At 42.8% G+C, this 12,920-nt stretch overlaps 1 protein-coding gene across 2 annotated transcripts in view; it reads left to right on the top strand.

Moving 5' to 3' along the window:
• The window catches only part of GRIA1 (glutamate ionotropic receptor AMPA type subunit 1), a 301,467-nt gene that overhangs the window by 169,635 nt on the left and 118,912 nt on the right, over positions 1 to 12,920 (top strand). The window lies entirely within an intron of this gene.

Below are 12,920 nucleotides of genomic sequence, written 5' to 3'. Positions count from 1 at the left end.
TCACTTAATAAATATAGGTAATTACCACCATAATATTCACCATTGTCGTTATCATCATCATCACTAGTGAAGAAGAAGACATTTGTGTCTGGAGATAAAGAATACAATTTTAGGTTCCTCAACCCAATTTTAGACATCCTCAGAAGATGACATCTGCACTCACACATCACCTGCACTTAAGGGCAAAATCCTCATGTCTATGCTAAAGAATCCAGTTAGGAATATGCAGATGCATATGTAGATAGAGGCAGGCCTGAGAGGGCTTCTAAGCCACTGCCCATGAAGGGACAGAATCTCCTCCACGGCTTCCCTAACCAGGGACCATCCATCAGGTTTCCGCTTGAGCAATTCCCAGTGATGGGGAGCTCATACCTCCAGGGTAGCCCTTCATCTCCAGGGTGCTGACCATGTCCACACTCTCCCTTGAACAGGTGCAGCCTGTTTTCTGTTCTCTCCTGGTTGTCTTCTCATCCCTTCTGACGCTGGCTGCCCTCTGACTCTTGCAGAACAGGTCTGCAGGCCTTCCACGGAGCAGCCTTTGAGTATTTGAAGTGACCACTGTTCTGAGTCTTCGCTCCTTGCTCCTTGAGTCTGGTCATCTTCCTGTTCTCCCAGTGCTTTCTCAAAGGGTTTGGTTCTCACAGCCAACTAAATGACTGTCAAATATGGACCAAGCGTGTCTGTTTGCCTGGCACAAGGAGTCCTACGAAACACAATCCTTCACTTTTTTGCCATGGCTGCAAAGTGGCCTTGTCTTCCAGCTAGATCAGAACACATAAATTAATGCCATTGAACAGTCACGTCCTGTGGCAGTCATGCAAGCCCCATAAAGCCACCTGCACTGTAAGACTGTGACAATCAGAGGCTAGAGCAGGCTCAGGGTGTTGCAAGGTGTCTTGGAAGGATCCTGATGCTCTATCCAGGCACCCGCACCCTAGAAAGAGCTTGCCCTCTTCCTGCTTTGAAGAATCCTTGAGAAATAGAGCTGAAGGTGAGCTCATCTTACCAGCTTCTAACTTTACAAGATGGATACTCTGGGTCCGGAGACAGACAGTGATGTTTGAGGTCACCCAGAATTAACAGCAGGGTGGGATTGGGATTTGCAGCAGTCACTTGCTGTTTTTCTGTCCCTGACTGTTGCTTTTCTATATTTTCCTGATGTGTCAATGTGCCTGGGTGTGTGTGTGTGTGTGTGATGCACATGTGCAGAAGTTAGAGACAGAGGATCAGAGTGCTCCCTCCTCCTTCCTATGTCCCTCTCAGGGTTTCTATTTTCTAATGGGGCTCATTTTAGTTTATCCTTCCCCTCCCACAACTTTCCTTCAGTTAGAATCCATGACCCCTGACATTGCCAAGAGCCTCTGGGAGGGCAGTGGATGGACAGGAAGGCAAGCCAAGATGCCAAAGGAGGTGGTCCTCCAGAGTAACCCAAGCCTCTCACTGTACAAGTGGAATCTAGGTTACCCTCTGAACTCACCTTCCATCCTCCAAGATAACTCTGTAGAGTTCCAATGATAGTTTCTGCATCACTCCAAGAAAGGTGAGAAGACAGTCTCGTTTTCTGAGTGAGAAAGATGGGTCAAGGGATTGAAAGATCTTGAAAAGGCCATGTGATAAAAGCTAGAATTCAGATTTAAACATCTCCAATGGTAAAGATGAGGCTCCTTCTACAAGGGCCACACTGCCAGAATAAGGAAAATCTTTGCAACTGTGAAGACTGGTGTTATAATGAAGCAAACGCCCCCAAAATAGATCCCGTTCCTCCTGAAACTCCCTGAGCTTCCATTCTGGCTTAGCCACTTACTGGCTGTGAATCCCTGGGCAAGTCAACTCACCCTCTGTACCTTACTGTCTTCATCTATAAATCAGAATATTAATATGTACCTCACAAGTTATAGAAATGCAAGTATAGCAGAATTGCCACAGGCTCCTTACCATTTGTGCAAATCTTTTTTTTTTCTTGTTTTTAGAAGGTTTTAGTTTGTTTAAAATTTGGCTCATTTTTTTTAATTTGTTCTTTTTAGTCATACATGACAGTAGAGTGTATTTTGACATATTATACATAACTTATCCTAATTAGGATCCCATTTTGTGGTCCTAAATGATGTGGAGTTTCACTGGCAATGTATTAACATATGAACATAGGAAAGTTATGTCCAATTCATTCTACCATCTTCCCTATACCCTTCCCCTATCTCTTCCCTTCACTCCCCTTTATCTAATCCAATGCAATTCTATTCTTCCTTCCCTCTCACTTATTATGTGTTAGCATCCACATATCAGAGAAAACATTTAGCCTTTGGTTGTTGGGGGTTGGCTTATTTCACTTAGCATGATAGTCCCCAGTTTCATCCATTAATAGAAAATGCCATAACTTCCTTCTTATTTTTGATTGTGTAATATTCCATTTTATATATATATATATATATATATATATATATATATATATATATATATATATATAAAACCACATATTCTTAATCCATTCATCTGTTGAAGGGCACCTTGGTTGGTTCCATAGCTTAGTTATTGTGAATTGAGCTGCTATAAACATTGATATGGTCACGTCACTCTAGTATGCTGATTTTAAGTCCTTTGGTATATATGGAGAAGTGGTATAACAGGGTCAAATGGTGGCTCCAGTCAGAATGGCAATTATCAAGAATATAAATAACAATAGATATTGGTGAGGATGTGAAGAAAAAGATTCACTCAAACATTGCTGGTGGAATGTGAATTGGTGCAACCACTATGGAAAAAAGTCTGGAGATTCCTCAGAAAACTTGGAATGGCACACTGTTTTGCTCACGGGGAGTAGATTCATCAAAAGCATCTTCCTGGCTGTCCAATTTGGGGTTTTAATTTTTCTAACTCTATTTGCACTCTAGAGGTATCCAGAAAAAAATTCTCAAAGTCACTCCCTTCAACCACAATGAAGAGGAGATTCTATGAATCTCAAGCATTTGGTGCTTGTATTCACCTACCTTGCAAACCAGACACACCTGGGCTGACTTGAACTGGTCCTTTCCATGCTGGGTCAGCATCCTGTGGGCCACTTCAGATGTGCAGGACCTTGGCTGCAATTGCTCTTCCCAAGCATGGGACCCTCCTTGCCACCACCAACTTAGAAGCATCAAGGAAGGATACACTCACACCTGCGTCAGCAGGTGGTTGGGATGATGTGTATGTAGGGAGGCTCAGCCCCCACTTCTCTTTTAAGACAAAAGAGCAAATTACATAGCGGGAGGGAAATGGATCCCCAAGAATCAGAGATCTAGGAGGGTGCTTTCCATGTGCCAGAAACTGTTCTAGGAATGTGAAATTTAATACACCTAGTGTTCACAACAGCCCCGTGAGACAGGCACTATAATAGTCCCTATTTTTCAGCAAAGGATTCTGAGATGCAGAGTGAATAGCCTGCCTGAGCTCACACAGCTAAGGAGGTGGTACAGCTGAGACTGGAATCAAGGGTCATGTGCACAGGCTTTCAATGTGACATGCCACCCTGTCACTGTGACTCTGCACCTAAGTATGCAGGCTCTCCATCCTTGTTCTTTGCCCTCCTCACTCATCCAAAGGCTCCTTTTCCATCAAGCTTCCTTACTTCTGATTCGAAGCCTTCCTTGAACTCCAGAGTCAGTTTGGGGTCCACTTATTTTGCTCTACAATTACTCATGTGTAAGATTGTCCTTTCTTGCTGGACCCGGAGTAACCTGAGAGCAAGGACCAGACCCATCTTTTCATCTTCTACATCCCTGTGTCTACAACATGCTTGGCAACATTAGCACACATGAATGAATGAGAAAATGGATGGATAATAAAAAACTAGAATATTCCTGTCCCCGTTTCCAGTGGGTTTCAAATTTACCACATGTTGGGACTTTCATTTTTTCACCAACCATTCCATGTTTGCCTGTTGTACGTGAGGCCCTCTGGATGCATAGACTGGCATTACACCAAAGATGGCCTGGCTCTGTGTCCTTGCCTGGCCTTCCCTGGATGGGAAGGTGGTGACCGTGTAAGTGGAAGACACTATTTGTTTCAAGTGCACCAGGAACTCCACCCATAAGGACCCAGCCCTACCAGGAAAGTATGAAAGCCTGGACTTTGACTTGACTTTTGCCCTTACTCTGTAGTTGGCCAGGTCAGATGTCAGTCCTGACCACAAGTAAGAGCAGAATGAAGAGGAGGGGACTCTCTGGAAAACTAACCAATCCCAGGCCAGGTCCTGGATCTGTGTCGCCTTGTAAAAGCCCAGTCTGTGGGGTCTCTGACCTTCTACCACAAAGTGTCAACATTTTGTCCTAAATCTCAGAAGAGAAAGATTTCTGCTTGTGAGATTCCGTCTTTAACAAAGCTTTGTCAATAGTGGAACCCTGTGTGAAAGAGTAAGGCTGTTGTGTTTGGAGACGCCCGTGTATGCAGGTACCCGACTCCTGCTTTTTCCCACTATTAGCTGCCTCAAGCACAGCTACAATGCCTTATTGACTTATTGGGAGCCAGATAAGCCCATGTGATTACCAGGGATTATACAGGGTGAGGACACCTTAAAGGTTTAGTTTGTCAAAGTGGCTAAAATAGGAAAATGTGAAGCTTTTTTATGCAGAGACATGAGTATTTGAGGACACAATTAAGTCCTTGGCCCGAGAGTATTCCACGAATTCATATATATCCATATTCATGTGAACTCACCTTTACGATCCCAGAACCGTGGATCAAAGCTAGAAGAGCCCTTAGGAGAGAAATCAACAGGCTCCGGAAGTTTCCACACTTTTTTGTTCGAAGCCCTATTTTCACATGGAATCTTGCAGGAGAAACCCACTATGTAAAATAGATTAAAAAAGCAGAGTTGTCTTGGTGGACAAGACAGAGTGGGAAGGTAGGAGCCTGTCCTTTCTGTCCTTCCTGCCCTTCTCATCACTCAACATGGACACTTCTGAATGCCAGCTGCAGGCAGGTAGCTTGAAAGATCATTGATCTAGCTGAGGCCCTTATTTTGAAGATCAATAAACTCACCCCTGGAGAGGTTGAGACAGTTGACCAAGGGCAAAGCACTCATGAGGTTCAAAGACAGGACAGGACTTACGGGGTTGTCCCTAAAACTCTTTTCCTGACAGTTTCATTTATGACCTGGTTTACAATATAACACACACACACACACACACACACACACACACACACACAGCAATAAAAAGGCCTCTTTGGTTCACAAGACAAAAACAGAGGCTAAGAGGTGAGAGGATTGAAGTTTGTGAGAAAATTGCGGAAACGGTGAGCAATGACTTTCTGTTCCTTTGTTGCTTATTGTGTGTGGACCCTGTGAGGGCCAAGGCCCCTACCCTCTAGGAACTCCCAGCCTGGCAGGGCAGATGAGAGGGACCCCGACAGACTCCATGAGAAAGCTGGGCGGAGCCTTAAATGGAGAAATAAAATGCTGCGTGACTCAGTGTCCAGGTCCCGCACAGGTCAAAGGAACTGAGGAAAAACATCCTGGTCTCCTGGAAACCTGCTAAGTCTCTCTTTATGTAAAGACACAGGCTGTTACAAGTGGTTCTTGGCAGGCCAGAAGATAAATGAGCAAGACAGACTGAACTAGTGGTCAGGAGCAGGATGCGCAGTGGTTGGGAACGAGCCCCAGAGTCTGGTTACTTGCTGGGACTCTGTGCTCTGTCCCTCGCCAGTTGTGCTGGAGTGGTCAAAAGCCACTCCATAAGCTTCAGACTCAAGTTTCTAATTTCTAATTTGCAAATGGGATGACAGCAGTCCCCACTTCACAGGACCATTAGGAAGATTAAATGAGGTAACACAAGGAGGGCACTAGCACAGTGCCTCCTGTACAGAACAGGCTTTGTGCATGTTAAACACTATGGCTGTGTGGTCCAAGTTGGCCTCCCATGATTTCTGACATCTATGGGTTCTGGCCTACCTTCCAGAGCCTCAGAGAACAAATCGTGTTTCTCCTCTCCATGGCAATGCTTCTGAGATTCAAGTACATCCTTCACTTACCCTCTCCCTCTCCCTCTAGTATTTTTTAGGCTGAGCACTGCCTCTTTTTTGCAAGCATTGCTAATGTAACAGGAGTTTCAAACCACACTTCCCTATAACCATTCTCTCTGAGGAGCTGTCATCTAAGATCTCTGACAATCTGGGGAAACTTGACATGTTCAACTTGTGCTATTCAGAATATAAAGTACAAGTTCTTTGATTGGGTTTAATCTCACCTTTTCTGTTCTCATGGGGCTGGCGTGGATGGAGGGCTCTCTCTGATGTGCCAGGACGTGTTTAATAAACCTTCCTCCCTGGCCCTTTTCCTTTAGTAAGGTTGGATGTTCCTTCTTCCTTCTGACAGGTGTAGATGATGAGGGTTGAATGGCTTGGATGTGACCCCCCGAAAGAATCCAAGAAAAAGGGAAACTCAGCTTTGAAGAGAAGGCTTTTCATCCTTCGAAAGCTGTGTTCCTACACACCTGCCTCATGTTCTTCTTCGGATCCTTGCCTGACCCAGTGCCTAGCTTTAAAGCAGCTCTAACAACACCTAACCTCTTTTTCCCCCGTGATAAGGATGGTGAATGCAATGATGAGAACAGAAGTGAACATTCCTTAAGCACTTACTATGTGCCAGACAGAGTTCCAAGTGCCTCATCACATCATTCCTTTTAAACCTTACACCAAGGCTGTGCTATAGGGGTGCTTGTATCTGCATGTTGACGAGAACTGAACCCTGAAGAGGTTAAATAACCGATAATGACACATGATCATTTCCAAGCACATATGATAATTAATAGTCATAATTAATAGTCATGATAGCCCAGAGCCTCTTTGGGATCCTCCAAATCTTCACGGCAAGATGAAAATACACCCGATATAGTTGTAGTGTTAAACATCTCTTCCTAAAGATGTTTAACAAAAAGGCATTTTAAATAAAGATATCATCATTATTTGAAATGCCTTTTTATTCTAATCTTTGAAAATTCTAATTGGCATGGCAGATACATTGCCTACATTAATCAGTTTACCTAATTGAGTGTTTTTACTCCTGGTCATTCTACTCAAATGGCCATTCAGCATTATATTGCCTTCTATGGTGGCTGCAGAGCAGGGACAGATGCTAACCCCACGTGGTCCTCTCATCGGCAGTACAAACTTAGGCCAGTGTTCTACTCTCTGGACCTGTTTCCCTACAATGAGGGGGTTCGGTTAGATCTCAAATAAGAGAGATTCTTGCTTCTGCCTAGATCAGGTATCAGTAAAATATGTGCCATGGTCAAATCCCCAACTGCCTGATTTGGTATAGCCCATAAGCTAAGAATGTTTTTTTTTTGTACTTTTAAATCGTTAGGGAAAAAAAAAATATCAAAAGAATATTCTGCAACATGTGAAATTTATACTAAATTAAGTCTCAGTATCCAACAAAATATTATATTGGGAACTATCCTTAGTCATTCACTGTCTATGGCCACTGCTATGCTACAATGTAAAACTGAGTAGTTACAACAGGAACCTTAAGCTCTGAGAAGCCAAATACAGTTACAGTCTTGTCCTCTGCAGAAGTTTGCTGAGCCTTGGTATAGATGCAGGGTAGGTGGACACCAGTGGACTTCAGAAAAGTCAGAGGCTTTAGAAACACCTAAACACCTTAGGGGATTGGTGTCCAGGAGAGGAACCTACTGCTTCTGATCCTTCAACTCAGAAAACCATGTTTGAAGGCCACCATTGTAGCCCATTTATTCTGGGCTCTTAATGGTGTCTGCCATGATCTGAGGTTGTTTGTCCCTCTTTGGCCAGGGCAATTAAAGCTCATATGTTCCTCCTCTAGTAGGGCAGTGTCACATCTTGGAGAAGAAGATGGATTTTATGGTTGGACCACCATTTGCCTCTTTGCTTGCTGTGTGATCTCAGGGGAGTTTGCAAAGTTCTCATCAGGTGACTGGAATGAAGACTTACTCATTTATGCAAGTCAACATCCAGGTCCTGTTCTACACATGTATCTTTCAAGATTGTTTAGGGGATTGATTAGGACCATGTGAATAAAGCATCGAACTAAATTCCTGGCTTAGGATAAGAGCTTAGGAAATGCTTAAAATAAGTCTAGGGGTCACTCTTGCTTTGATTATTTTTCACTTTTCTATGATAGTAATCTCAAAATTCCCAGAAGGTGGTATAGATGAAGTTTTATAATACAGACGAAATGGCATTTTAGCCACCATTATGATTTTTGTTATCCTTAGCAGTGTCTGCTCTTCCCTGCCCTGACACTGTCACTGTCTCCCCCACTTCCCAATGACTAAGGGACGCTTCCTAACCAGGGAAGTACATCAGAATCACCTGAGGGTCCATTGTTACTTTTTAAATAGTAATAAAAAGTTAATAGATTCACATGGTAAAAAAATATATATATATTATAGAAGGGCATAAAATCAAAAGCAAACACCTGCTCTTTCTAATCTCATATTTTGTAGAAGCAAACATTTTAAACCTTTCTGGTGTTTGGTTATTCTCATCATTTCCCCCACACTTCTATATAATATGTCTGTTTCTTTTTCTTGCTTTATTAACTTAACCCCATCTGTGACTCCCATTAGAAACATAATGAATCTTTTCACAGTGTTCCCCGCATCCTCTCCTTAATGTTTGCTAGTTATGCTCTTATTTGGAATTCTTCTGCTGATTACCTTCGTAACTCTAATACATTGAATCAGATTTTTTGATTCGCCAACATTAGAGTTTTGTCCCAATACAGTATACTTAGTTTCCTCTTGGGGCTATAGGATGACAGGCCTTAGGAAGGGCACTTTTACAAAAGCTCCCCAGGTGTACTGTGTATTCTCAGATTAAGGACCACCAGCCCTGAGCCTGCAGTTCTTCAGCCGTTCATTTGCACTTGAATGAAGATGGTAGGCAGAGCATGCTTCTCCCTTCACCCATTCATTAGTCACCTGTTTGACAGTGTGAAATGCACACAGGCACCTAAGCAGCAGGCAGCAACATAGGGATTTAAGAGCCCAGAGAGTGCATAGTCCCCATTTCTATTTTGGATGAGAAATTGTCACTCTGGGAAGAGCAGCACCTGGTGCCCATGCTGGGGGGACAGTAAAAGAGTGTGAGCTCTGGCTGAAGAACTAGAAAAACAAGTGGCTTGTAGATTAATTTCATTCTTACTCAGTAGTCACAGTGTCTAGAACAATCCACTCAACATTCTAGACCATGTTATAAAACAGATAAATTGGCTCAAAGAGCAGTAATTGAACTTCATAGGTAAAATCTCTAATAGAATATAATTAGCGACATAGTGTCCTTAAACAATATTATATAATTAATAGCACAAATAAAGCAGATAAAGAAAAATGCACTAATTATCAAATATTACCTCCCAGGGTACTTTTTAATATTAAAATGGGAAATAAAATTAGAAAATTATTTAATTAAATGTTGTTTAATGCGACTCCTGGGGAAAAAAGTGAGTTGAATTTTCAAGTTAACCGGTAGGCAAAGAGTTAATATCTTTTTTTCCCCCTTTTAGTCGTGAACATTTTTATATTGGAAGAGCCCATTTTCTTTCATTATGGAGAAATCAAGCCTGGTAACTAGAAGAGACTCATTTCTTAGTGATTAAGAACATTGTACGGTTTAATGTTATCATTCCCAGCATGAAATCTTACGTAGGAGAGAAAATGTCAGCTATTAGATGAACGTACATTGACCCCAAGTTATTTGCTAATTTTGATTCTTGTAGTTAACATCCCAGATAGGAGCTTGTGTTATCATTCTTCCTCTATTTCTTTTCTGCAGTTTCAGGGGAGTTTGCTTGGAGGGTGCCATCAGTTTGATTATGTATAACCAAGGCCTGGCTCCACTAATTTTGTAATCAGACATTCTGGTGATGAAGTTGAACAGCATTTATGTTTGAACAAACTCTGCATTTCCTTTGGCCTCTGTTATGTTTGAGATGGAAGCAGTCAGTAAAAAATGCCCAGGAGCTTGTTATAGATTTGCAAGTGACAGAATTTGACTGCGGGAGATAATTTCTATTTTGTTCTCTCAATAGTTATTTTATGAACAAGATGTACTTTTTAAAGTCTCTAAACAATATGGAAAGTCTCTGAACTGTGTTTTCTGGCTTTTAACCAGCAGTGGAATGGCTGTCCTCTTAGGTGACATAAAATCTTAGAATGCATATTGGTCAGGGAAACCTAATTCTAATTTCACCTTTATCAGTAGATTGCTAGTACCAGGGTGCAAAGTCGTTAACTCTGTATGACTTGTTAACTCTGGCCGTGGGACAAGTTAATCTCAAAAGTTATTTCTAATCTGAGTTTCTCTTTTCAGCCAATTAAAATCATCCAGTGGCATAGCTGCCTGCTGGTCATATTTCCCCTGGCTAATTGGGAATCTTGAAGAAAGTGTCTGACTTTTATTCATTCACTCAGCAAATATGTACTGAACATCTTCTTTATGCCAGGCATGGTTCTAGATGCTAGAATCTAGGACATACCAGTGAACAAAACAAGAAAAGGTCTCCATCCTCTGGAACTGGCATTCCAATAGAGGAGAGAGGACAGAGGGACAAATGAGTAAATGAGACCATCTCAAATGGAGATAAATGCTCTGGAAAGACTCCAGCAAACACTGAGATGGAACTGGCTCGACTTTGTATTGGGAACAACTCAGGTTCTCCCAGAAGCAGATCCAAAGGCAAGGATTCAAGTACACGTGGTTTCTTTGGGTGCCAATCCTAGAAACACCAGCGGGGAAGTAGGGAAGTGACATAGGGAAGGGAAGGCAGACAATAAAGGTACATTGTCAAGATACTGGCGCTGCTGGCTGCTGTGGGAGTGCAGTCCCTTGGGGCCCCTCTAGGTGTCAGTGTAGAACATGCCTGTAGTTATGCTCCCAGGAGAGAGGATTCTGGGACATATATCTACTCCCTACCTGTCATTGGTTGGGAGCTGCTCCTGGGTGCTTTAACCCCTCAACAGGTCCAGCTTACCCTGGACATAGGTTAATTGGTATTTGCACATAGTATATAAAATAGAATAGCAAATAAACAAAATAGAATAGCAAATAAACAAGATGCAACAGTTTCTACTACAGGGCAAGAACTAGTTTTTCAAAGGGAAGACCTTGCTGAAGAAATGATCTTCTAGCTGAAATCCAAAAGATGCAAAAGAGTCAGCCAGGGAAGTTTTATTTCCAGACAGACAGAACAGTAAAGGCAAAGGCTGAGAGGGACTGAGTTTGGTTTATAAAATAGAAACACTAAAGAATTGCACAGCTTTAGAGGCACAGGTGGGAGATGATACCTTTGAATCATCATGTCCACTCTTTTACGTGATAAAACTAGATGAAGTCATGAGAAGTTAAGAGATGTGGACATGCCATTGGATTCTGAGGCAGAGCTGGGGTCAGCACGCAGGCCTCTGAGGCTTCCCCTGTCCATCACAGGATGCTGCTGCTCCTTCACCCATTTCTCTCATTGGGATTTGGCAGTGACCCCAAGCCAGGGACCTGAATAGGAACAGACTTCATGTTTCCTGCTCAAATTCCTGCAGTGGGTCCCTAATACACATAAAAAGATACCCAAGCTCATGCAAGGCTGTGTGTGATCCAGCCTTGGGCTGCTGCCCTGGCCTCATTTCCCACCCTCTCCTCCTCACTCTCTGTACTAGTCACATCATCCCCCTTCATGTTTCTGGAACAAGTCAAGCTTCCTCCCAGAGCTCACTCTGGTCCCTGTGACAACAGGACCCCCTCTGGCAGCCCATCCTGGTCATTCCTTCCACAGCCTGACAGCCCCTCCCCCTCCACTGATCCCACTTTATCTTTCTTCTTAGGACTCACTGGGTGCCATAGAATGAACTCCACTGGACCATTTGATGCTAAATGTTTATTGGCTTGTTTGTTTGCCGTCTGCTTTCCCCACTAGAATGTAAGGTCCTGAGGAAAGGAAATTGATTCGTTCACCCTCTTAGAATAGTTGCACGATAGGTACTCAAAAATACTTGCTGGATGATGAATTCGTAATTGAGAGGAGGAGTGAATTGGCTGACATAAAAAAACTCACTTCTGGTCCACTCTTTGTCACTAAGTTACTGAAAGATTTTTGCCTGTTAGAGGATTCCGCCACTGTGTCTCAGTTTCTTCATCTGGCAGATGGACATATGATTTGTACCTTATGAAGGGTGAGTGGAATATGAAGGGTTAAAAGGCGTGAAAGAACTGTACATTATTGAATCTATTAAGCCAATGCATAATAAAAGTTGAAGGCTTTCTGAGTTTGTGTGTATGTTACTGAATTGGAAGGAAATCCATCCTCAATAAAGAATCCTCTGTGTATTTTAAAATTGATCAGGCCTCATCAGGTAGAGCAAACCTGGTCTATTGTCCATGAAAGAGCACAGAGAAAGGGAAGAGATCCCAGATCAGAATCCAGCTTTTTCCACAAGCTTAGTGGTGACTTTGGGGATCCATAGGAACCTGACCCTGATGAGCTTTAGATACCTCTTCTCTCAAAAGTGTGAAGGGTAGGGGTGGCAATGGAAGCAGTTTCCTTCTTAAAGATTGTTTTGTTCCATGCATCTATATCATCATGATAATCCTAGCCATCCCTTGATGAGGCTGCACCACTGATTGATTGCTCATTCTGCACCACCATTTATTAATCACCAAGTCTAAACCACGCATTTGACACGCATCCTCTTTTTTCATTTCCCCCAACATGCTTCCCAGCAACCACCCCATTATTCAGACAAGCAAACCAAGTAACTTAGTCCAAGGTAGGATAACTAGCGGCTTGTGAGCCAATACTTCAACTCAGGTATGCGGGCTCCTGGGCAAGAACCCCTAACTGCTGTGCAAACATCATGCACAGACAAAGGGATAGCCAAGTTCAGAAGGAAGGGAGACACACTGTCTCTTCATTA

Source organism: Spermophilus citellus, assembly GCF_964194105.1.
Source record: "Spermophilus citellus genome assembly, chromosome: 1".
Lineage (NCBI taxonomy): Eukaryota > Metazoa > Chordata > Mammalia > Rodentia > Sciuridae > Spermophilus > Spermophilus citellus.
The sequence above is the reverse complement of the archived record's forward strand: the minus strand, read 5'-3'. Positions and strand labels throughout refer to the sequence as shown.